The following is a 26,330-nucleotide window of genomic DNA, read 5'->3' on the forward strand; positions in this document are numbered from 1 at the left end:
TCCTCACTGATCCCAAATTTACCACCTCCTTTATTGAATTCACCAATGAATTTTTTGTTATTAATGAGACCCCATCCATGCCTGCTCACACTGTCTGGGACGCTTTCAAAGCAGCTGCCAGGGATTTCATCCTCAGACATGTTGCGGCAAAACGTAAAATTGCTCGTCAGCGCACTAAAGATCTGCTGTCTCAGATTAAACTCCTAGAGAATTCCTACTATACTTCTCATACTCCGGAGACTCTGACAGCTCTCGTCACTGCAAAAATGAATTATAATAAACAATCCACTGATGATGCTTCCCTGTACCTACTGAAATCCAGTTCAAAATTTTATGGTGGATAAAATAAGGCGGGGAAAATTCTCGCCAATTATTTGAAAGTCAAACAAAATAAGTTAAATGTGGAGTCTGTTTTTGATATCAATTCAGTACTGCAACATAAAGATGCTGACATCCTGGAGGTATTTTCTCACTTCTACTCTGCACTTTATTCTTCTGGCATTCAACCCTCTGCTCACTCTATTTCCACTTTCTTATCCAGCATCCGTCCTCCTTCCACCTTTCCTGTTGATTTGACCTCCCTTGAAGCTCCCCTTACCATTCCTGAACTCCGCACTGCACTTCATTCACTTAAAAAGGATAAGGCTCCCGGCCCAGATGGCTTCACCGTCGAATTTTACCAGCACTTTGCAAACCTTCTTCTACCCAAACTATTCCACCTTCTTAACTCTTTCAAAACTAGCGATGCCTCCTCAGGTACTTTTTCGGATGCTTACATATGCATCATACCGAAGGAAGGCAAGGATCATCAACATTGCAAGAACTATAGACCGATTTCCCTTGTCAACATTGATTATAAAATATATGCTAAATCTTTGGCCATTAGACTTGATCCTTTTCTCCCAGATCTCCTTGGTCCTGAACAATCGGGCTTTGTTAAGGGTCGTTTTATCTCCGACAATACCAGGCTCCTTTTTAATGTCTTATCTAAATCCCCACGCTTCAATGGTTCCTTAGCTGCTATTGCCTTGGACGCCGAGAAGGCGTTCGATAGAGTAGAATGGTCCTTTCTTTTCTCAGTGTTAAAATGGTTTGGATTTGGCCCCAACTTCATTTCCCTTATTTCCCTCCTTTATGCGAACCCTAGAGCAGCGGTATGTGCTAATGGTCTCATTTCTTCATTTTTTCGTCTCGGTAGAGGAGTTCGACAAGGCTGTCCTCTCTCCCCATTTCTTTTTAACCTTGCCCTGGAACCTTTCTTATCCAGAATACGTCAAAATCCGAACATTCATGGCTTCCCTCTTGCCCAATCGCAAGTTAAACTTGCTGCCTATGCAGACGACATTTTGCTCTTTCTTTCGACTCCATCGGCTTCCATCCCCGCTTTCCTCGCTGAAGTCCATACTTACTCCCATCTCTCCGGTTATAAGCTCAACAGTGACAAGTGCGAAATCCTGCCTCTCACCAAATTCACTTTTAAACCCGACTTTGCTGCATCCACTTTCACTTGGAGTCCGGCTCATATCAAGTATCTTGGTTTGTACATTACTCCTTCTGTCCCAGATACTATTTCATTATGCCTTACTAAATGCTCTCAAAAATTATCTGACCTCACTTCTAGATGGCACCCCCTATACCTTTCTTGGTGGGGTCGTCTCGACACTATTAAGATGATGCTGTCCCCAATTATCTTCTACACCATTTCTAATTTACCGATTTCCATTCCTGCCAAATTTTTCACTAAAATAAATTCCATACTCTCTGTATTTTTATGGTCTGGTAAGAAACCGCGTATGTCCTTATCGCGTCTCCGCCTCCCCAAATCGGAGGGTGGGGTTAATTTTCCAAACTTTCCTGCTTATCATAAAGCTTTCCTCCTGAAACAGGCAGCCGTTTGGCTTACAGACCCTGATGACCCTCTTCCTCTGTGGGCTGAACTTGAACGCCTTTCTCTTTCTCCCTTTACCTTTGCTGAGTACTTATCCTTCTCGCGCAAGCCCCAATTCCTGTCCAGTCCAATTCATAAACATACAGCGAAACTACTTTTAGCCAAGACTCCGGCCCCTCCCTCCTCTATTACAGAACTTCTAACCACCACAATTTGGTATAATAATAGCATTCTTATCAAATTGAAACCCTTTTACTGGAAAACTTGGCGGCAGCGTGGTTTAATCTGGGTTTCCCAACTTTTCACTGGATCTGCCTTCATCCCTTTTCCTACTCTTCGTCAACTCTTCTCTCTCCCTGCCTCCTTTGTTCATAAATACACCCTACTCAAAAATGCAGTTATGTCTGCCTATGACTCTCTTTCTACCTCTAATTCGACTACACCCCCTATCACTCCCGTCTCTTCTCTACACACTCAACTACGCTCTCACCCATCAGCATCCTCCATATACCATTCCTTTTACAATCCTCCATCTCCTAGACCTAAATCCAAAGTTGAGGAACAATGGGAATCTGATCTCGATGTCTCGTGGCCCACATCCTTGTGGGACAAAATATGGACCAAGCTACGCAAATCTTCCAGAGCAGCCTCTCTCACGCAAACCCTTTTTTTCCTCTACAACCGTCTTCTTTACACGCCATCTCTCCTCCACAAACGTTTTCCCCTGACCCCCGACCTCTGCTGGTCTTGCTCTAACCCCAATGCCTCACTCTTTCATATGCTTTTCACGTGTCCTCCCACGCATGCTTTCTGGACTAAAGTCTGGAATCAAATTAACTCTATCTTTCATACCTCCATCCCCTTTTCTATCACTGACATTTTCCTTGGTTCACTTTCCTCTTCTTGGATTGATGTTGACGCAAATGTTCATATTGTTGATTTATTATTGGCTGTTGCGTTCCAGCAAATTACTGTTAATTGGAAAGACTCCAAGGGCATTACTTTTAAAGCTTGGTGGTTTAATGTATGTTACAACCACAGACTAGATACTGCATTTGTTTACCCCACCTCCCTGGCTCCGAAAAGAATTGCATTATGGCTCCCAGTTACCCTTTACCTAGATGCATGTGCCCAGCGCTCCGTCCATATATCCCCAGTTCAACAAGAAGTTTCGAAACCCCCTTGAGCCCCCTTGAATAACCTTTTGCTCCTTCTTATTCATTACTGATTATTTATTTGCATATTTGTGCATTGCCTCCAATGTTATGTAGATTCAATGATTATACTTTTAAAGTTTTAGCCTCATGGTTATCTCTCTGTATTTTTCTCCCTTCTCTCCTCCCTTTCTTTTTTGTCCCTCCCCTCATTTTATTTCATCACACTTCTTATAATGCTCTCAGTTAATATTCATGCTATTCTTATAGTTTTTTCTTTGTATATTATGTTGTATATTATGTTGCTATTATTCGATTATTTTAATAAACTTTTCTTTGAACTAAAAAAAAAAAGATGACACATCCTTACAGATAAGAACATAGGGGCTTATTTACAAGCCCCTTGCGCCGCCGGTGCGTCACTTTTAATATGGGAGAAAAGTAACGCACCGGCGGCGCAAGGGGCTTGTAAATTAGCCCCATAATGTTTGTGAAGTACCACTCTTCTCAGACCTGACGCTCGAGAACTGTAGGTGGCGCTCTAACACCAGTAAGTGAAATTCGCAGCGGCTGCTTCAGAAGGAGTGTAATATTAACCTGAAACCTCAGCACCTTGCGCCACTGCCCGTGGCACTTCTCTTTCTGGAGTTAAGCCAGTGATGGGTGAAGATACTTGCATCTGCCTGACTGCCTGGAAGACACGTTCCAACAAGAAAGTCGAAGATCCAGTGTTGCATCCAGCATCAGACTGGGAGGAGTCTTACAAAGGCTCCGGGAAGCGATGGGCTCGGCTCTCCGTCTCGAATGCAGCCGTTGGCTGCGCTTCGGCCGCGCCTCCAGAATATGTATGGTCTGACAACTGGGACGGAGCAATGCAGAAGGGACTGCGGAACAACTGACAGCAAGTGACAGGGGGACCCTGAGGACAGAGCACCGCCGGACAGACCAGGAGCTGGAGGCAGGTGAGGGGGACAGGGCGCCAGGAGGCGTGACTGGAAGTGACATGCAAAATGTATGCGTCTGGCTATTTATACACTGGTCTGTAGCGCTGTATGGGCCGTTTCAAAGCACTCTGGTTTTGACGCATGAGACTGTGGTGGAATGTCCAGTTCACCGTTTACAAATGGTTTCTTCCTCCTCACGTTGTTCCATTATGCACATCTACTGAGAATTGCTATAGAAGAAAGGCAGTTTGCTTGCAGTTGTGTTTTTAAAAGTATTAGCGTTCAGTGCTGGTTTAATTTTGCTGATTTATATAGCGCGAACTAGACCCGAAGGTATTGGAGCGCTTTACATGAGCACCGGTTACGTTACACAAGGACACATTAATTTATTTTTTTGGTAGGCACGGGAATTAAGTCATTTGCCCAGAATCACAGGATGTGGAGTCGACACCGAGGCTCGAACCTTGGTCTCCCTTGTTTAGTTTTTTTGTATTTATTTGCCTATGTTTTACACTTAAGGATATTATATCCGGAAAGTGCTTGATCCTCTTTGTTTTATGTTGATTTCACAGCTGCACAAAGTTTGCTCTTCACCTTAGTTTCCTCTAGGGGATCAACTTGTTTGGAAACAAAGGATTTGAATTTTTTTTAAAAATTTGTTAACCTTATTAAAACTTTCAACTTTAAAACCTATTTTTAGCCCATTAATTCATCCTCCCATTTTCTCTCTTTCCTTTACCCTGGGCAACTGTGGAGGTGGTTCCTTTCCCCATAGACCGCCACTTTCTCTCAAGCGTCGTGCTTTCTCTTTCCTCTTGCTCTGTAGTGGCAGCGGGTGCACTGCTGGCGCGCCAAAGGCAAACTGGTCTGTACGTTTCTGCAGCTGTATGAAGGCTGCGGCATGGCACTCTACCAAGGAAACCACTGCCAACCGGCATCCGGGAGGTGTGGCCGAAACTTGTCTCTCATAAGGAGGAACTGGGTGTAGTCTATTAATCCCAGTTATTGGATGAGACTGCTTAGTCTCTTTAATCAGTGTAAAGTTTGCATATCTGTATTGAGGCCAGCTGTAGAGGAAAACACCCTGAGTAATTACAAGCGCTTAGATTAGCTATGTTGTCAAGTTCACAATCTATAGTTAGTCCTTTGAGATAAGGGACCCGGTCTCCCAGATGGCCACTTTAAATAGTTCCAGGCCTGGCGTTAGCCAAGATCTTTTGATTTTACTAAAAGGACATAGATGATACCGGGGCATGTGGCTGGACCTCTTCATTCATTGGTGTGTTGTGTCATTCACATTTTTGTGTCTTTCACCCGCTACATCATTCGTCGTGGGGTAATATGTCAGCCCACCTCAGCCACTGGCTAACTCCACTGTGAGTGAGCTACAATAGTGTCCCACCCGCAAATTGACCTGCGAGACGTTTTAAGACAAGGGCAAAGTGCGCTCTGGCCCAGGGCCCAGCCTTTCAGGGGCCCTTATACAGTCAGCTGTGTTGTTCTGCAGAGTCTTACCCTGATGATCTTGAGTAATTAAACAAATTGTTTCAAATACCATTTTCCTTTAATTTAATTAATTTATTTTGAATGTGGGTAAAGTGTCCATTACAGACATTTTAGAGAGAAATGCTATGTTTATGTCTCATTCAACATCCCCAAAATGTTTCTTTTAGATCAAAACAGGCCTTCACATATGAAAAATTGGAGGGTTTTACTGAGATAATTTGCACTAATATTAGTGAACTGCTGCTGTGTTAAATATTGAAAATGTAAGTCACTATCCCTGAATATTACATGTAATACACATTTAAAAATTTGGACGAGTGTACCCGTGCGCTGTCAGTGACCTGGCTAAAGATGTCATGGGAAAGCTGAAATTAGATCTCTTAAATTCAAAGCTGTTCTGAACATGTACCCCCCAAAATCCGTTTGGCTCAGGGCCCCCAAAATCCTTAAGATGTCCCTGCATTCGACTACATTGTAAGGCAAGTATATATTTACTATTTTCAGCTACACTCTCACTTATGCTGGAGGGATAATAGGAGTGGAATTATGAATAGTAATTAAGAAGGTAACCTTAGCTTGCAATGCAAAAACTATAGGCCAATATAGAGGCTACAATATATGGGCGAGGGTGACCACCCTCGGATGAGATGCATATTCAGTTCCTTGTGGTAGTAAAGAGGAAAGGAATTCTCAGTCCTGAGTGTATAACTGGAGAGGGCCCTTTGTCCCATCTTCTTCTTAACCTCTCTTAACTCACACCTGATGATGTCTCTGCTGCGGTGCCACCAAAGACATTGATCCTTCATGCCGGGTACTGCTGAGTGTTTGTTTTTAACATCATGTAGGTGATGCAGCTGACGGCTAAGGTCTAAGTTAACTGTGACGTATAAGAATGACTTCATATTTTATACAGGATCCCGCCTGGGGGAGTCGTGCGCCGTACAAATATATATGTAACATAACATTAACGCCTTAACCGCAGCGGTTTTTCTGCCGCGGTGCGGGCGTTCTAAAGGGTGGGCTGGGCTGCGTCGGCCGTTGGCCGACGGTAGCACTCGGGAGGTAGTGCTCCCGACGGCAGCACTGAAGGGGTTAAATGTGGGATTAGGCCGGGGGTCCCTTTCAACCTCGTCTGTTTGACAGAACCAATGTATGCTTCTTCTCCAAACTGCTTACAATGAAAACCCCTCCCCCTTTTCCTCAATTTCTCTCGGTGCAACAGCCACAAAGTAAAATGAGGCAGAAACATTAACACGTCTACATAAAAAGCATATCCGAACAGAGCTCCATGGGCATTTCCTTCTAGAACACTGAAAAGCGAAGGCGATACGCTGCTAAAAGAATATTGTATTCACATATTAAAGTCTATAGAAAATAGAGGATTAACAAACCCTGAAGCCCTGATGAGAGTCCCACGAGTTACATAAGGACTTGAAACGCGTCGGCTTGTTTGTTTGAAAACATAATCCGTTGAATATGTGAAATCTAAATATGATGACATCTGTCTTAATTTTCTTGTAAAAATGTTATGCTCTAAAGCATTAGTGAAAACTAGTGAATGAAGAGATAGGTGCATGCGTGTATGTTATAAATGTTTCACAATGTTTAGCTACATGTTCATCATTATATGTGTATATGTTGTAGATAATTTGTTTAATAATGCTCAAATGAGCTCAAATAAATAAGTGTTTTCCTGATAACCAGACGTTTTTGAAATAATATAAAAGCGTTTTGAAATTCAAAAAGCACAATTAAATGGATAATCAGATCCAGGAGGATTAAATCATTGGGTCTTATAGTGTGTGTTTAAATTAAGTAACAGCACTTTAAACTAGTAGTTAGGTATTCCCCAGAATTTGTATACAATGAAAACTGAGCACAAGAGGAAAACATGAGACTCTGATCCAGGGATGCTCTGTGTACTGAGGCACACAGCACAGCTCTCTTCTATACTTCCCAGAGGAGGGGGAGGGCAGTCGGAAGTAATAGAGCAAAAGGGTTTCCCCATTGGTTTAAATGAACAACAATGATAGCTGCATTACCTACTCGTCCGTCTTCCTCACCACAGTATTAACACATGAGCCTCCGGCTCCCACAGAAACTCCAAGCACAACTTTTCTCGCTCTAGTCTCCCTCTCCCTCCTCCAAGATGGCCCCCAGTGGCTACAGCCAGTCCCATAAAGGGACACAGAACCAACAAAACAATCTGTTTTTTGGTTTCTGCACTTCTCCGAGTGCTGTCTGCCTGGTGTACAGGTGAGTGGGGGCTGGGGCAGCCCCTTATGTCCTTTTTGGTATATGGAAGGGGGAAGTTAGTGGTGTGTTGCTTCGCTTTTAATTTGGTATATTCAATGTTTGTTTTCCCCCTTCTGTTGCCGTGCGCGCTCCAGGTCCTGCTCTAGTGGACTTGGTGGAGCGTTGCATCGGCTGGTTCGCATGGGACTCGCTTGTGGTGGGGGCCGCGCCTGAGGTTCCTGCTGAGTGGTAGGTGCGTGGGTGTGCGCCCCTTGCTGGCCGCGCGTCCTGCTTAGCGGACATTGCACGGTCGGTTGGTTTCTTTGGCCGGTTACATACGTGCTTACCTTGTGGGCACTTCGACACTGGGGCTGCGGGTGGCGCGTTTGTATCGCGCTGAGGTTAGTCTTGGTGATACGGGCCAGGGCTTTCGTTGGTGGGCGTCCTGTGGGAGGTTTACAGGGTTGCTTAGCAACCTCCGGCCTCTTTTACAGGTCAGGTGTTTCTGGGGAATGCCTGTGTTTTTCTCACTGGTGTGTGGCTATCATGGAAGGTGGTTCATCCGGTTTGGCTGATCCTGATTCACTGGAGGCTTCTGGTTCTGGGGTGGCAATTCCTTCTATAGAATTGTTACAGAGAATGATTAATTCTGCTGTGGCTGCTGCTTTTCAGGATAAGGTGCCGGTTCCTCCTGATAAAAGAGCGAGGCATGATGACGCTCCGACTGTTGACTCTGAAACTGAGGAGGATGTTGACATCAGAGGTCGTTTTGTACAGGGTGCAGACCTTAAGGAGGTGCTGAGTCACATTCGCAAAAACTTGGTTTTCCCCGACTCTGTTGTGCCTCTGGAGGATGATTTATTTTCTCAGTATCAGCGACCTGAGCCTGAATCTTTGCCTCTGCATTCTTCTGTGTTGCGAGTTTTGGAGGCGGAGTGGAAGGATGTGGACAAGGGATCTTTTCCGCGTAGTTGAATAAACGCTATCCTCTGCAAGATTTTGCTGTGAAGTTCCCTTCATCTGTTAAGGTTGATTCTTTGATGGCCAGTATGTTCTCTCAGGGGGCTGTTGTTTCTGAGGATTCCTCTCCTGCTGACCCTGTAGATCGTAAGGTGGAGGGTGCTGGAAAGCGCACTTTGGCGGCTGCTAATTTTTCCCATCCGAGCTGCGGCATATTCATCTTATGCAATCCAATATTTGCTTAAAGATTTTCAGTCTTTGGCTGAATTGATGGACCAGGGGGAGGATGTCTCTTCTACTCTGGCGATGATGGAGCAGCAGGTTCGACTGCTTTCTGATGTTTCTTTTGATTCGTTGGGGGCAGCAGCTTCTGCGGCTGGGTCTTCTGTCGCTGCGAGACGGTAGTTGTGGCTCCGATCCTGGAAGGCTGATTCTGCGCAAAAGGGTCTTCTGATGAAAATCCCTTTTTCTCGTGTTAAGCTGTTTGGTTCCCCATTGGATGAGATGGTGAAGAAGACGGCGGAGGACCGTAAGCTGCTTGCTCCTGAGCGTACTGGTCGCTTCCGTGCCTTTGGTTCCCAGAGGGCTTTTGTTCATTCTCGGAGGGGCCGTGCTGGTCAGCCCTTTCGTGGGAGGGGGCGTGGCGTGGCTGGGTTGCTCCTTCCTTTGACAAATCCCGGTTCTCCGGTGCTTCTGCCTCCTCCGCTCCAGCTTCAAAATCATGACTGGGTCGCTCCTGGAGTGGGTCCGGTTGGGGGTCGCCTCACTTGCTTCATGGACTCTTGGCGCAAGACTGTGTCAGATCAGTGGGTGCTTCAGGTGGTTTCCGACGGTTTGCATCTTGGGTCTACCCAGACTCCCCCAGACTGTTTCAGATCCACTCCTTGTCCCAGAGACGCTCTGAAGCGGGTGGCGCTTTTGGAAGGCATCAACTCTCTTCTGGTAAAGAAGGCAGTGATTCCCGTGCCGGAGGATCATTTGGGGTTGGGTGTTTATTCCATCCTCTTCATGGTGTCCAAACACACAGGGGATCTCAGACCGGTGATGGATTTGAAGTGGGTAAATTCTTTCATTCCTCATCTGAAATTCGAAATGGTTTTGCTACTGGTAATTCTTCCTCTGGTGTCTCAGGGAGATTTTCTAGCCTCAATAGACTTGAAGGATGCTTATCTGCATGTGCCTGTTCACCCAGACTCTCAGAAGTTTCTGCGATTCTGCGTCATGGGTCGTCACTTTCAGTTCCAGGTATTGCCTTTTGGACTCTGCTCTTCGCCCAGGGTTTTTACTAAGATTCTGGCTCCTCTAATTGGACATTTGCATGGGGAAGGCATTAGTGTTTTTCCTTATCTGGACGATATTCTGATTTCTGCTTCTTCTCTTTCTAAGGCGGAGTTGCATGTCTGGAGGGTGTGCCATGTCCTGGAGCATCACGGATTCCTGGTGAATGTTCCGAAGTCCTCCCTGGTTCCGGCGCAGGAATTGACTTACATTGGGGCTCTGTTCAAGACTCAGTTGGGGATGGTGTTCCTGCCCCCTGCTCAGATTCCGTCCCTGGTGTCTGCTGTTCCTTGTTGTTGGGGCCTTCTCATCCTGTGAACCTGTGGTTGAGGGTTCAGGGTCTGATGTTGGCGTCTTTGTTGACGGTGCAGGTGGCTCGCCTTCACATGTATCCAGTGGTGTCTCACATTTTGTTGCATTGGGACCCCTGTTCCCTAGATATGGATGTTTTGATCCCTGTGTCCTCCGAGGTTCGGATGGTCTTGGATTGGTGGTTGGACGAGGTTCATCTGTCTCGGGGTCGCCCATTTCTGATTGAGCCTACTCGAGTTCTCACTACCGATGGCAGCCTACTGGGTTGGGGTGCTACTCTAGGGGATTCCACGACCCAAGGGGTTTGGTCTCAGTCTGTGATGTCATGTTCTTCCAACTACAAGAAGCTGAAGGCTGCTCTATTGGGTCTGTTGGCTTTCTCGGACCGTCTTCGGGGTCACCATGATCAGGTCCGGACGGACAATCAGGTTGTGATGTCTTATGTCAACCATCAGGGGGGTTGCCGGGTTCTTTCCCTCAGTTGCCTCGGTCGTCGGATTTGTTCATGGGCGGAGTTGCACCTGGCGTCCCTATCTGCGATTTACCAACCTGGTCGGGAGAACGCTGTGGCGGACTGTCTGAGCTGTGTGTTTCCATCCATAGGTTCTTTGTTCCCGACACCATTGATGTTCGGGAAGTTGAGGAGGTTGTTTGGGTCTCCGATAGTCGACCTCTTTGCTTCACCGTCCAATGCCAAGATCCGCTGCTTCTACACGATTATGCCTTGCCGGGATGCTTGGAGGGTAGATGCTCTGTCGTTCCTATGGCAGAGGGGCCTGTTGTATGCATTTCCCCCTGTTCCCCTGATTCCGGCTGTGTTGCAGAAAATCAAGAGGGAGGGGTCCTATGTCCTTCTGGTTGTTCCGGGTTGGTGTCGTCGCCCTTGGTATCCCCTCTTGTTGGAATTGGCTGTGACACCGGGGTGGGCTTGCCGTTCGTGCCTTACCCTCTGTTGGGCCCTCCACTTCCTCTGCCTATGTTCCGTTCCATGGGTCTGCGGGCCTGGCTCTTGATAGGGATTCGCTGATCCATGGGGGTTGTTCATTGGCTGTTGCTGGTGTTCTCCAGCAGTCCAGGAGGCCTTCTACGCTAAAATCCTATGCTAAGCATTGGGATAATTTTGCTTCCTGGTGTGTTGGTCGCGGGCTGTCTGTGGCTTCTTTGGACCCTGCTCGCATTCTTGATTTTTTGAATGAAGGGTTTGAGTTAGGGTTGGCCATCTCTACTCTTCGGCGCAGTTGGCCGCCATTAGGGCATTTCATGTCCTTCCTTTGCTTTCGGTGGCTCCTTTGGTTGCTCTGCTTTTTAAGTCGCTGTCTTTCCTGCGTCCCCGTTCTATCCTTTTTCCGCCTCCTTGGGACCTTCCTTTGGTGTTGCGTTCCTTGCAATTGGCTCCTTTCGAGCCTTTGGAGTCGGTTGACTTGAAGTTTTTGACGCTCAAGGTCGTGTTTCTTGTGGCTATTGCTTCGACCAGGCGTATTGGGGAATTGGGGGCTTTCCTCCGGTCTGCTCCGTTTTTGGTTATTTTGTTGGATCGGGTGGTTTTGCGTCCTCATCCTACGTTTGTGCCTAAGGTTGATTCCTATTTTCACCGTTCTGCTAAGGTGGTGCTTCCTGTTCTGTGCCCTGATCCTTCCTCGGCTGAGGATTGCCTTTTGCACCTTTTGGATGTTCATATTGCCTTATTGGTGTATTTAGCCAGCACGTCTCCTTTCTGCAAGGTGGACAATTTATTTGTCAATTTTGGTTTGTCCCGTCAGGGCTTGAAACCTTCCCTTTCAACGGTCAGTCGTTGGATTAAGGAGACTATTTTGTTAGCATATGATTCGGTTTCCGAGGTTCCTTCTCTCCCTCTTCAAGGCCATTCCACGCGGTCGGTGGCTGTGTCTTGGGCTGCGTTTAAGGGGGTCTCCATGGAGGATGTTTGCAGGGCTGCCACTTGATCGTCCCCTCATACCTTCATGTCCCATTACGCCTTCAGGTTGGGGGTGGAGGTTCTGTTTCATTTGCATCTTCTGTGCTCACTGCTGGTATTCCTTGATGGTTTCTTTGGTTTATCTGCATTTTGTTATTAAACTGTGTTCCACAGGTTTGATGTTGTGGGCTGTTTTTTACTTCCATGAAGCTGATTTGCTTGGGTATCAGCTCATGTGTTAAGACTGTGGCGAGGAAGACGGACGAGGAGGTAATGCCCCGTTTACTTACCGGTAATCTTCATTACTCCGAGTCCTTGTCTTCCTCGCCACAGTATAGTTTCCCTTCCCTCCCGGCCCTGGTGGTGGCTTCATGTCTGCGGCTTGGTTTTTCAGGTCGTTTTGCTGGTTCTGTGTTTCTTTATGGGATTGGCTGTAGCCACTGGGGGCCATCTTGGAGGAGGGAGAGGGAGACTAGAGCGAGAAAGGTTGTGCTTGGAGTTTCTGTGGGAGCCGGAGGCTCATGTGTTAATACTGTGGCGAGGAAGACAAGGACTCGGAGTAATGAAGATTACCGGTAAGTAACTGGGGAATTACTGGCAGCGAAACTTGGTCGGATCCCAGAGGGAAGGGGTAACAGGTTTAGGGGCTTGAATGTCCCCAAGTTCAATTACTCAGTTTTTTAGGAAAGCTTGGGACCCTCCCTGATGCATTCAAATATTCAGGGGACACACAGTTTGTATCAGAAGTAAATAAAGTAAGGCGGTTTGGTTTGAGACACCCGCCAGCTCAACAAACTACTTAAGGAGTTAAGAAAGCATTGCTCAAACTGAATAACCTTTTGCCAAATCTAATCAAGTTAGTTTTGTGCTGTGATGGACTAGCTAATGAAAGAGGATGTGACACACACAGCAAGACAGACTTCTGTAAGAGAATTGGAAATAGCACAACGATTTCACCGCTAAGCTGTGAACCGCAGCACATCTGTTACTAACAGGAAGCACTTCATACCGCAGACTGGTGCCAACTTATGCAAAGACACGTAAAGTTCAAAGAAGCGCCTGCAAAGGGGATCACATGACTCGTGGGGAGGCGCTGGCACTTCTCAAAACGAAGCCGGATGAGGTTAACGTTGTAACTCGTGAATTTCAGCAGGATGGACATAAATGAACTGTTATTCAACCACAGGGCCCCTGCAAGTGTATTAAAAACCTTACTCCGAGGGAAACATCCACGTTTTTCAAGGTTGTTCCTTAAAGAAGATATCTAGGCTCACTCCTTGGCATTCATTTATACAGATGCTTCTTCTACTCATTTTTAATGTGGTGGTGTCATTCTCTGTTTTCATCAACTTCCAGTTGAAACTGTTTTTTAGTTAGTTATTTTCATACCATACCACCATGCCAATTATAAATTCAGAACTACAATTGATTGAAGAAACATGTAATATTTTTCATTACATTTGAATCCAAAACATATATCATCAATTTAACACCTTTTATATTCTTTTTGCCAATTCCTCACTTAATACACCTATTAGACCTTAATAAGCTGTCTTTGTATTGACAAACATAATGTTCGTCCATTATCTAGCAGAGATATCTTTATAGGGCCATCTTCCATCCTTGTTTCTGAATCTATTTCCTTACTAATGCATCCACTCTCGATGTCTCGTGTCTTATTCTTTTACTTTTGTCACGTATAGTATCATGTATCAACTGTGCTAAAAAATGTTTAGTCTACTTTACTTTTTCACCTCTCTTAGGATGTGTTTTTAAAAACGGCACCACAAGATGATTTTGCTCTAAAATGCAGACTCTTTAAAACAAGATGTATCTTTTCATTTGTACTAATCCTGCTATGACACAGCTGTAAAGATATCCATCCTTGCAGCAAGTGGTTCAAACGAAGATAAGTATACCATAAGTTAGTTATACAGAACAAGGCTCAAAAGAATTTCCATAGGAAAAAATATTGTGGAGGTGTGAAGAATAAAAATATATACACACTGTTTTAAAAGGGCTGTACTTTAGAGGAGAATCATCATATTATGCTGTAGTTAATAATGTATTCTGAGAAAGACGAAAAATAAGAAAGTAGCCAACATCTATGAAACATGTTTTGTTACAAACAATTACATATTTTTTCAATAAATTGTTTTTCGAAATAAAAGATTACCATGGTGGTATATTCTGAAAATAATGAATCAAAACATTGGAACAAATTGGAGTTGTTGGAAACAGAGATTTGTAGGATCAAATTAAAAAAGAATTGTATTCTAGTATATAGGAGAGTCATTATCAGGCTGACTCTTTTTTTTTTTTGAAAATCTGTTTATTAGCATAGTAGGTAAAGCAGTTTACAGAAATTTCTGGGATCAGTAAGAAGTAGATTAATACATGCGTGCGCCTGCTTAGAACATATAATTGCATAGGTAACTTGATTTTTCATTTTGTCGTTGACTATAACCGTCACAATTAGACAAACCCGGTCAATGCAATCCCTCCCCCCACCCTCAAACAACCCACCCGACACTCTCTCAACGTGCACATAACTGAATGATCGTTAAACTGGGGCACCCATGGCGCCGTACCACGTAGCTTCATTTTTCTGTATACACAGGTGGAACGAGGCAAAGGCCAGTGGATCGGGTTTCCCCGCACATCATCGTAGCGCACCACAGTCAGAGACAGTGCATGAAATGAAAGTCTGGCTAAGGACACATTAATTCTACATTTGGCGAGTCACATGAATCCCCGTCATCCCCGTCATCCCCAGCTTCAAACATTCCCAAAGTGGCAAACCAGTCCAGCGAGATCGGCGTTTTCCGCAGGCCTCTATGTTCCTCTCGCTGCAATGCCTCTCCCTCTGCCTTACCCCATCGTACCACCTCCGCTTTCCACATTTCAGGGTTGGGAGGTTTGGGTGACTTCCACCTCATCGTGATGGCACGCTTAGCCAGCACCAGGGCCAGATCCGAGAAGCGTGTCGCCACGGTTCTGGTGCGTTGTGAGGGTCCCAGTCCCAGTAATATGTTTTCTAATGTAGGAGACCGGGACAGGGCACCCGCACTCTCGAGCGATTCACGGACCGTGGTCCAGTAATATCCTAATTTGGGGCATTGCCAAAGCATGTGTATCAGTGATGCGTCTTCAGTGTCACATCGGGGGCAGTTGCTTTTCGCGTCAGGGAACATCACATGTATGCGGTGCGGGGTCAGGTAGGCTCTATGTAGGAGCATCAATTGGATGAACTTAAACTTGGGGTTCCTCGCCACCTTTTTGGGAAACTGAAGTATACGCTCCCACTCTTTATCTCTCAGGGGCCTACCAATATCTCCCTCCAATGTCCCCCGGAGTGGCGACAGAGTGAGTGCCCTCCCCCCTTTGATGCTAGCAGTGAGCCATCTCGTCAGGTGGGCGCCCGTACCCATTAGGTAGTGCATCGTGATGAGAGGGTTTGTAACAGGCTCCTGGCCCGCATGCGTTATATAGTGGCGAAGGCCAGCGTGGAGAAGGAATGAGCCTCTAGGAACGCCTTGTGTGGCTCTAAAGTCTTCAAAGGATAACAGGTGCCCCTCCGCAAACAGGTCACCCACACTCGACACTCCTGCGTCATGCCACTGCGCTAGCGAGTTCGCTGTAAGAGTTCCCGAGCCCAACGGGATGGCCAAGAGCGGGATCGTGGGGGCATAAGACGACGTAGGGGACGTGTACTTTAATGCCTTCCGCCAATAAATGTTCGCTAGTCTAAGGAGTGGTGGGGCATCTCTCGGTATTTCCGAGTTGGGCAGAAGTAATGTGTGTATTCTCCCCATGTCATGGTCCTCATCCATCATATTGACCTCCTGAAAATTGCGACCCGCCACCCAGAAGGCCAGCCATTGCAGCTGACACGCATAGTTGTAAGCTCTAAAGTCCGGCAGGCCCATACCGCCGGCGTAAGAGGGGAGCTGCAGCTTGGACAAACCTATACGTCTGCGGCCGTGCCCCATACAAGTTCGGTTAGTAGGGTGTCAAGGGTCTTAAATGTCGCTGCTGGGATCAGGTACGGCGAATTGGTGAAGTGGTAAAGAAGACGGGGGAGCATCACCATCTTAGATATCGCTGCTCTGCCAGGTATTGAGAGTGGTAGTGTTAGCCAGAATTGTATCTGCAATTTCAGTGCTCTGATGGCTCTCCCTAGCCTAGGTTACCGTCAATCATCATGTCAGCTTCCCTGTAAATCTGCATCCCCAGGTATCGGAAGGCGGTTTCTGCCATCTGGAATTCGTGGGGGGCGAAGGGCAGGGGGGTAGACTGGTCCGTGGTTGCAAACGTGAACCCATAGGACTTGGATTTGCTTATGGTCAGGCCAGAGATCGCCCTAAAGTCCTCAAAGACCTGGGAAACAGGGCTCAAGTCGCCCCTCAAGTCTCTGAGATATAATATAATATCATCCGCGTAAGCGGACACAATATGCGCTGTCCCATGCCTGAGAATGCCATGTCGGGGGCCCATCAACCGAAGTCTACAGAGAATAGGCTCAAGGGCAAGGACAAAGAGGAGGGGGGAGAGTGGGCAGCCTTGCCTGGTGCCCCGTGCTATAGCTATAGGAGCTGATATATGACTGGAGGTGCGCACTCTAGCTGTCGGGACGGTGTACAGCAGTCTGACCCAGGCGAGGAATTCGGGTGGTATCCCAAATTTAGACAACGTGGCAAACATATAGTCCCACCTAAGGGAATCAAACGCTTGCTTCAAATCCAGGGATATGCAGCCTTCTGAGCTTGTGTCCTCCCGGTCTCCAAGCATAAGCTGGGCCAATCGCCTGAGGTTCATGGCCGTGTTGCGGCCCGGAACAAAACCACACTGATCCGAGTGGATCAGCTGCGGTACGTATTGCACGAGCCTCGATGCCAGCACCTTGCTCAATATCTTGGAATCAGTATTGAGAAGGGACAGGGGTCTGTAGTCGGCCATCTGAAGCCCTTCTTTAGCAGGCTTCAAGAGGGACGTGATTAATGCCTGCATTGACGATTGCGGTAGGGCGGACGTCCGTAGCGCTTCCAAATAAACAGTGTGCAAACGTGGGGCCAGAAGGTCTATGTATGTTGCATAAAAGTCGGCCGGTAGGCCGTCCGTTCCGGGGGTCTTGCCCTTTGGGAGAGCTCGTATTGCCTGCCTGATTTCAGCTATTGTAATGGTGCGCTTCAGTTCTTTGGTTTGCCTGTCAGTGAGTTGAGGTAGATCCAAGTCCCTCGTGAAGGCCTCGAAGGCAACCTCGGATAGGGGCTGTGGGGGGCTGTATAGCGTGGTGTAATATTCCTTGAACGCCGTGTTAATCCCGACTTGTGTGGTAGTTGTGCTGCCCGTCTGGTCTAAGATTCTCAGGATAGGGTGGTTAACTGGGGAATCTCGTAAAAGGCGAGCTAGAAGGGGGCCGGCTCTATCTGCCTGTGTATGCTGCCTATTCGTGTATTCTCTATAGTCTAGAAGCCTCAGGTCTTCCAGCAGCTCTGCATGTCTAATGTGAGCCTCCTGCAGTGGTGTGAAGGGTGCATTTGTGCCGGCTGCTTCATTCTCCAGGGATGCTAGCGAGCCCTCCACCTCCTTCAGTTGATTGATTACCTCCCGTTTCCTGCCCACTCCAGCGGCCATTGCTGCCCCCCTCAGACAAACTTTAAAAGCGTCCCATTCCACTTGCCGGGTGCTGGCTGTGTTCACATTTGTGGAGAAGTAGGATACTATAGTGTCAGACATGGAGGCCCGGAATACCGAGTCTTCAAGGAGATCTGGAGACAGTCTCCAAGTCGGGATGGGGGCCAGCCGCCTGCCCCACTGCCAGGTGAGTTCTACGGAGCTGTGATCGGATAGAGTTTTCCCCATGTGCTGGGTCTGGACAATTGAATCCGCCATTGAGCGGGAGCAGAAAATATGGTCCATTCTGGTGTGAAGCTGGTGTGGTGGGGAGAAAAAAGTATATTCCCTTTCTTGTGAATGTGTGCTGCGCCATGCGTCTGCCAGGTCCCAGCCCCCAGCCCATCTCGTAAGAGCATCCGCCTGCTTTCTACTCTCAGCTGCCTGTAGAGGGGGATGTGACCTATCCAATGTAATATCAAGCACAGCATTGAAATCACCCCCAATGAGCCAGCGATGATCAGCCCAATCCGCAAGAACCCCGTTCACTGTTAACAAGAACTCCGATTGATTTGAGTTCGGCGAGTACACACATCCAAATACAATAGCATCCCCGTCCAACAGCCCCCGCACAAATACATATCGACCCTCATTATCGATTCTTTGCTCCAACATCTGGAAGGGGACAGAGCCGCGGAACCAGATCGCCGCTCCTCTTGAGAACGCAGAATAGGAGGTAGCAAAGAGTTGCCCCCTCCATTTCTTGCGTAGTTTCACAGTTTCCGCAGCGTTCAAATGTGTCTCTTGCAGGCAAGCAATCTGTGTCCCCCTGCGGTTAAGCTGAGCCAAGAGTCTATGACGTTTCTGTACTGCTCCCATGCCACGCACGTTCCAGGTGCACAGTTGGTAATTATTTAGCGGCCCCATAACTATTTGTGCTGTGCGGCCCAAGGAAACACCCGGGTACCCATGTCAGTTCTGCTTTGCGAGTAGGTGAGAGTGTCGTGGAAACATGTAACCCCTTAACAAGAAGGTCCCCAAGCCAACGTGCCCGGGAGCCAAACCATGGTGCCCAACGTGGGCACAAGTCAATGAAGTTCATGTGCAGACCGGGGGGTGGCAGGCCTCTGTCGACTGTCACTGAACGGCCTGCATGGGCATGTTAGCCCTCAACAAAGTGGGCCCCCTATGCAACCCACCATATACGAAAAAAAAAGGAGGGGGATCAGATATACATTACCACCCGGAGGGGGTCATGCTCGCAGCAGATCAGAACTCCTCCGCCATCTGGGCTGTAATCTTCGGGAACAGCGGCAAGCTGTCTACTGATCCGGATACCTCCGTGTGGGTGTCAGTGGTGACGGTGTGTCTGTCTCCGGTTGCCTCCGCGTCGTGAGCTGCCAGTGCCTCCTCTGTTAGTCGCTGTCGCTGTGTTGAGGACGAGTGGCCTTCCATCCGATTACTAGGAGGGTGCGCCTTCGCTGGAGTTCCGTGGGAAGAGTGATGTCCCGGGCTGGGAGTGTTGTTCCGTCGGTCCGGTGGGTCTCTATGGTCGCTGCCATGTTGATCCTCAAACGGGTCCTGTGAGGTCGGTGGTGTCAGAGTGACTTCCATCCATTCCTCCGCCTCCTCTGGTGAGTCGAAGAAGTGAGATTTATTGTCGTGCAGAATTTTAAGCCGAGCGGGGAACAGAAGAGCATATTTCATATTCCTGTCTCTTAATTTGCGTTTCACACCCATGAAGGTGGACCTGGTGCGCTGCACAGTGGGCGTGAAATCGGGGTAGACCGAAATGTTCTTATCCTCAAAGCGTATCGGTGCTTTCTCCCTGGCCGCACGTAGGACAGTGTCTCGATCTCTGTAATGGAGAAGGCGCGCGATCAGGGGACGAGGAGGCGCCCCCGGTTTGGGAGGCCGTGGCAGCATCCTGTGCGCCCGTTCCACGCTGTATAGGGCAGTGAGGTCCTCCTGGCCCACCATGTTCCATAGCCAGTCCTCCACAAATTGGGTGGGGTTTCTCCCCTCGCTTCTCTCCGGAATGCCTAGGATGCGGACGCTGTTGCGGCGAGCCCGTCCTTCGGCATCGTCCACCCTCTCCCAGAGTTGTTTAAGCTGTTTCTCCACGCCCTCCAACTTCGTGGAGTGTTCCGTCTGCTGTGGCACTAGGTCATTCAGCGCTATCTTCTGCTCCACCACCCGTTCCGCCAACTTGTTATGGTCAGCCCTCAACAGTGATAGGCCAGTCGCCATATTGTCTATGCGCGATTCCAGGGCTTTGCGCGTCGCGCGTATTTCATTGAGGATAAGGTCCAACTTTGCGTCCTGAGACCCTTTTCCGGTCGGTGGAACTATGTCTCCATTGGAGGAGGCCAGCGGGTCTTCGGAGCCCGTGGACTGCATGTCCGCCGCAGCGCCCTGGTCATGAGTCTTGCCCCTGTTCCTGCCCATGGATCTCGTTAGCAGGGTGGCGCTGTGAAGGGCACAGCAGACTGCCGCTGCCCACTCAAGTGTCCACTTAGAACGCCGGACCGTGTCCGCCAAGGGTTCCAGTTGTGGCGGCCAAAGGCGGCAGCTGTGTAGACCCCAGGATTGGCAGGGATCGTGTAGGGTCCCTGAGCGTGGCGCTATTATTGGGAAGGATGGCGTTCCACTGGGGGCCCTGCAGGCAGGGGTGAGCCCGGCCCTCCAGAGGCAGACGAAGGGAGACAGTAGGGCCACTGCAATTATCCAGCGAGTCGTGAATTCCCAGCAGGAGCACGACAGACGACAGGCCTGTTGTGTGGTGGCAGGGCCGCAATGCGCGCGTCGCACTCCCTCACCGTGGGTCGGGGTTGGCAGCCTGGGTATCCGGGGTCCGCTGTCCGCTGTCCGCTGTGAGGTGCGCTGGCCCCAGCTGTGCGCCACCCCGCGCCGGGTCCCCGCTCTGGGTCCGCCGACTGGCAAGTCTGGGGGCAAGCAAGATGATACAGCACAGATCCGGGGACACTGTCCGTCCCGGGCGCGGAGACAAGATGGCGCCTGCGAAAATGCGCCACAGTACCGTAGCGCCCGAGGAGGTCCGGGGGAAGCCGGGCTCACAGCGCCGGCTTCAGGTGACTGGTGCCACCCGACCGCAGTCCGGCCAGCGCCGTGAAGAACAGGCGTACCGCTGACCGTGCGGGCGGGCGGCGAGCTGGTAAGCCGGACCGGGGCTGCTCCCGTGTACTCCGCAGGCCCCACAGCAGGGCGGCCGGGCAGGGCTCAGCAGCAGGGAGGGAGGCAGCAGGGTCACAGAAGGATCAGGGCGCCTCGCCGTGTTCCGATATCCCGGCTGGTGTCCGCAACTGCATCCAGTGTGGGGTCCCGATCGGACTGCGCCAGAGGCTATGGGCAGGCCGGGTAGGCCATCCACTCGAGCCCGGGGCTTCTCTCCGCTCAGTAGGCCGCGGCCAGTGTCGATGTCGCAATGCTCATGCGAGACGGGCCGAGTGGACAGACACGCTCCGCTTCACGCAGCACACTCCCGGGGGCCTCCGGTACAGAATTCAGGTGGGTTGCAGGTAGGGGTTTCAGGATAACTTGCTAGTATTGAGGGCTACGGACGGAGCTCGAGGACTACACGTCCACCATCTTCGGCTTCAGGCCACGCCTTCATCAGACACCTTCAGCTGACTGGCCACTTGTTACGGAATTAGTGGTACTTGCTGCACCTCCTTACCACTGCAGCCGGTACCAAAGTGCTCGCACTTACTTTAAATCTCTTTTGTTTGGGTTGCATACTGTAAAAGTGATCTGTGCCCCAGCCTCTACTGGCACTGTAAACCTGTCTGCTGATGGAGATGTGTGAAAAGACTCCAGGTATTAGACGACGAGCCATTTGCTCCAGTCTAATTGCTTGTTTTATTGCTGTGGATTTTCTACAGCAAGTAGTGAGGTTATATTTATTTGTTTTGTTATGGCTTATGGCATAGCTATCTGTCTCACGGAGCTAATGCAATCAGTGAAGGGAAAGAGGCGAACACTTTGCCCGCTCTTTTAAGTCTAACTCTGATGATGATTGCCCCATATTTTTTAGCCATTGACAGACTCAATTGTTATTAGTTATGTATGGAGTTTCATCATTGCACTAACATATAGCCTTGTTATTGGGCTAGACACAGATACGCCTGCCTAGGGATGGGTGTCCTTTTTTAGGTTGAGTTTTCAAAACCGCTTTATTCTCTTTGTGGGCTTAAAGCCCAGCCCCACACTGTTTATCATTTGTTTGTTTTAGTGTCCTTTAAAAATTCTTGCTTGCTAATGGTCCGTCCTGCCTCTTTGTCCCTCTGTTTTGTCTTTCTTTCCTACCACGGAGCAGGGACCAAGTACTGTATCTTTACCCTTTGGTTGTTTATCTGTCATCTTGGGGACTCATTTATTAACTTATTTCCTGCTCCTGGTACACTGTGGGTGCGAGTTAGCTCTGGCACCCGTATTTTATTGGATTTTTGCTCCTGCTCCCTCTTTCTGCCGGCTAGCCTGATAGCAGCATTCCGTATTGACACTTTTAAAACCCTTAGCTTTAGCTCGCCGAGGTTCATCTTGCTCCCCAACCGGCCCCGTCACTGCTTCATCTCGCTCCCCCTCCCTCATGCAGTCCTGGCCATCTTGCTTATAAGGTGCCCATCAGGGGCAAGGGGTTTATTCAGTCTATTCATGACTATGTGAATCAGACCATGGCGTAGATTGCCGAGACTCGAACCATGTTCCCCAGCTTCGAGGTCAGCCACTTTAGCCCTTACACCACATCCTCTTCCCTCAAGATATAAGATGGCTGGCACTTCTTTAAATTAAATGTATTCCCATTATGCTTTCCAAAGCAGCGCCAGCCATTTTGTTTTCGTATGACAGGTGTTTTTATATAGCTTCGATCAATCAGTGGAATATAAGAGTTGGAGGCTTGGAATCTGGCAGTAGATTGGTCAGCTGCATCCTTTTTCTGTTCCACCAGAATTTATCCCTGGTGACTGGACGTGGTTGTCCAGAGGTCCTGTGGGCTCCTTTCTCGATGATCTTCAACAGGTCATGTCGGTCCTTGTCCTGAGATCGGAGCAATGCTTACTTGCGGGAGATTTTAACTTTCATATGGACGACCACAATGACCAAAATGCCATCAAATTGCTGGATTTCGCATCTACCCTGGGTCTTTCCCCCTATCTTTCTGGTCCAACCCACGATAAAGGCCATACACTTGATCAGGTTTTTTCCACCATACCTATCATGAATGTAACACTTTTGCCAATCGTTTGGTCTGACCATTTCCTGGCCCATTTTGAAATACCTTCTACCTTGGCTTCCCCCGCTAGCGCCACGAGACAGCAGGGCAGCAGTTATAGGGCACTTCATCGGGTGACCTCAGATATGCTCACACATGCCCTGACGGACCACCCTGTGGCCTGTACTGGGGACCTGGAGAAAGATCTGGAGAGCTTGCAATCCTGGCTTCTTGCCAGATTAAATGAGTTCGCTCCCTTACAGTCACCCAGGTCCGCTGCTCGACGGGTTTCTGCCCCCTGGTTCACGGAGGAACTAGCCCATGCCCGTAGGCAATGTAAAGTGGTGGAGCGGGCTTGGAGAGCCCAGTATGAGCCCGAGGCTAAACAACGGTATAAAATCACGATGAAGTCATATCACGAACTTGTCCTTCAGAGCAAGAAACGGTATCTTGCCAAAAGGATTGATGATGCTGCTAATTCCTGTAAGGAGATTTTCTCAATCGTGCGCGAATTCACTAGTCCCCGGTCCATCTCTACTCTGGGTGCTCCAGCAGAGACCTGGGCTAACACTATTGCCAATTTTTTTACTACCAAAATTAGGCAAATCCAGGTTTCCTTTCCGCTGAGAGCCCCAGATGATGTGCCTGCGACGCCGATTGAGGCAGCGTCTCTGTCTCCCTCAGGCCCAGCTCTGCTTGATTTTCCTCCTCTCTCGGATGCCACATCTTTAGCCTTGATGAGGAATCTCAAGTCGGGCTCACCATTAGATCCGTGCCCGGCAAAATTTCTGGCAAAAATGGCAGATGCCATAAACCCTATAGCCAATCCCATTCTTAATTTATCCCTGAGCGAGGGCTTTCTGCCCCAGACCTGGAAGCAAGCCATGGTCATTCCTCTGATTAAGAAGCCTAATCTTGACCCAGAGGCACCCTCCAACTACAGGCCAATCTCGCTCCTTCCAGCACTGACCAAGATCTTGGAGAAACACGTGCACAGCGTGCTTTCCAACTTCTTGGAGTCCAATGATTTACTTCATGAATCCCAATCGGGATTCCGCTCCAACTTAAGCACCGAGACGGCGCTCTTGGAAGTCTCGGAGATCGTAAAAGAGGTGCTGGACATGGGAGGCAGGGTGTTGTTAGTTATGCTAGACCTGTCGGCGGCGTTTGACACCGTCCCCCATGAGGATCTCCTCGCCAGGCTCCGTGACATCGGGCTAGGGGGGACGGTGCTCAATTGGTTTTCTTCCTTTCTGGCCAACCGCCGCCAGACGGTCTGGGTCCCACCCGGATCCGCCGAGATGCCGCCATTGGGAGTCGGAGTGCCTCAGGGCTCTATTTTGAGCCCCACTCTTTTTAACATCTTGATGACCCCTCTGGCGACATTGGCGGAGTCCTATGGGGCCCGGATCGTCTCTTATGCTGACGACACTCAGCTCCTCTTCACTTGTCGCAAGGGCGAAGAGTTCGATGGTGAAGGGATCCGCGAGTGCCTTGGGGCTGTTTTTAGCTGGTTTTCACAAAACAGCCTCAAGTGCAACTCGGACAAGTCCGAAATACTATTCTTCGGATGTCCATCAGAACCAGATTGGCGAGGATGGTGGCCTGCTGACATGTTCCCTCCCACACAGTCCTCTAAGTGGGCTAAGAACCTGGGAGTTAAAATCGACAACGAGCTCTCGCTCAAATCCCAGGTTTCCACTCTTACGGGAACTTGTTTTGGGATACTTAGAATGTTGCGCAAGTTTTTTCCCCTTCTGTCGGAGCAACATCGGAGGATCACTGTTCAGGCCCTTATAGGGTCCAGATTGGACTATGCCAATGTCCTCTATCTGGGCTTGCCTGAATACCTCCTCCAACGTCTGCAGATCACCCAGAACGCTGCGGCGCGTGCCATTTTTGGCCTTCATCGTCGCACTAGCGCCTCTAATCTCCTTGTTTCCCTCCACTGGCTTCCGGTGCGGAAGAGGATACTGTTTAAGGCCATGACTCTTGCCCATAAGGCCTTACATGGCAACGGCGCCAAGTATCTTCAGAGGAGGATGAACTTCTATCGACCTGCACGATCCCTCAGGTCAGAGGCCTTGGCTTTGGCTCGGGCACCACGCATTAAAAAGGCTCGGCTAGGCGGCCGGTCTTTTAGCTTCCTCGCTCCTCAGCTATGGAACTCGTTACCGTTGTCCCTGCGAAACACCTCCAATCTGCTTGTTTTCAGGAAAGACTTGAAAACTTGGTTGTTTGCTGGATAATTTTTCCCCTCCTTTGGGCCCCTTTCTGTTATTGTTATGTTTCTTGCTCTTTTCTATGGTCTGGAGCTCAAAAGCGCCGGGACACTCCTTTGGAGTAGCCGTTGCGCTATAAAAGTCCCATTTTAACATAACATAACATAACATAATATTGCAGAGTAGTGTGCTAGATTTTTTAGGCATGGGGAGATTATTTTATTTATTATTATTATTTAGAAGTTTTTTATAGCTCTAACAAGACCCGAAGGTAGCAGAGCGCTTTACAGTAAAAGGAATGAAAAGGTGGACAAAAAGACACATAACTAATAAAGGTGATCATCAAATGACAATTAGGGGGAGGAGAAGTTCGTACAGTAGGACTTCTTGGTAATAGGATACAGAGTTATCACATAGTTCTGGGGATGGAAGTTGATCCTAGTTACCCAGGACCTAGGGAACGGATGAGGAACAAGGATTTGAGTTGGCTCTTGAATTCCGCATAGGACAGTATGGTTCTGATATGCGGGGGGATAGAGTTCCATATTTTGGGGGCATTTCCTGTGAAGGAGCAGTCCGCAGTTTTCTTCTTTCTGGTTTTTGGTAGGAGGAGCAGCAGGGAGTTAGAGCTTCTCAAGATTCTACTTTGGCCAGCTTTTGTGAGTTTGTTTGCCAGGTATTCTAGTTTTCCAGTGTGGAGGGCCTTGTGGGTTAGGCAGGCCGTTCTGAAGGTGCTACGCATATCCACCGGGAGCCATTCAAGTTCTTTGAGTGCAGGGGAGATGTGGTCGGATTTTTTGCATCCTGTGATCATTCTTGCTGCAGCATGCAATGTTGTTTTTAATGGAGCCAGGTGTGATTTGGGGATGCCTGTTAGGATTGAGTTCCCATAGTCCAGTCTAGATAGAACTAGAGATTGCGTGGCTAGTTTAAGGTCCTTGTTGGGAATGAAAGGTTTGATTCTGTTCAGAAGTCTGAGGTTAAAGAATGCGCTTTTTGCCGAGTTCTTAATGTGGTTTGTCAAGGTTAGTTTGGGGTCTAAGGTGAAGCCCAGAGATTTTACGGAA

The 26,330-nt window shown here is 48.6% G+C and overlaps 1 protein-coding gene across 3 annotated transcripts in view; it reads left to right on the forward strand.

Annotated features, from left to right (window-relative positions):
- The window catches only part of LOC147693604 (sialidase-3-like), a 101,638-nt gene that overhangs the window by 19,755 nt on the left and 55,553 nt on the right, over positions 1-26,330 (forward strand). Inside the window, exon 1 of one of the 3 annotated variants that reach the window (XM_086933824.1) lies at positions 3,629-4,004. The exons of the other annotated variants lie outside the window; for them this stretch is intronic. The gene's annotated coding sequence lies outside the window, so the exon portion shown is untranslated. Of the gene's footprint in view, positions 1-3,628; positions 4,005-26,330 lie in introns of those variants that run through there. 3 annotated transcript variants of the gene reach the window in all.

The sequence above is a fragment of the Lissotriton vulgaris genome, chromosome 8 (genome assembly GCF_964263255.1).
Source record: "Lissotriton vulgaris chromosome 8, aLisVul1.2, whole genome shotgun sequence".
NCBI classification, from domain to species: Eukaryota; Metazoa; Chordata; class Amphibia; order Caudata; family Salamandridae; genus Lissotriton; species Lissotriton vulgaris.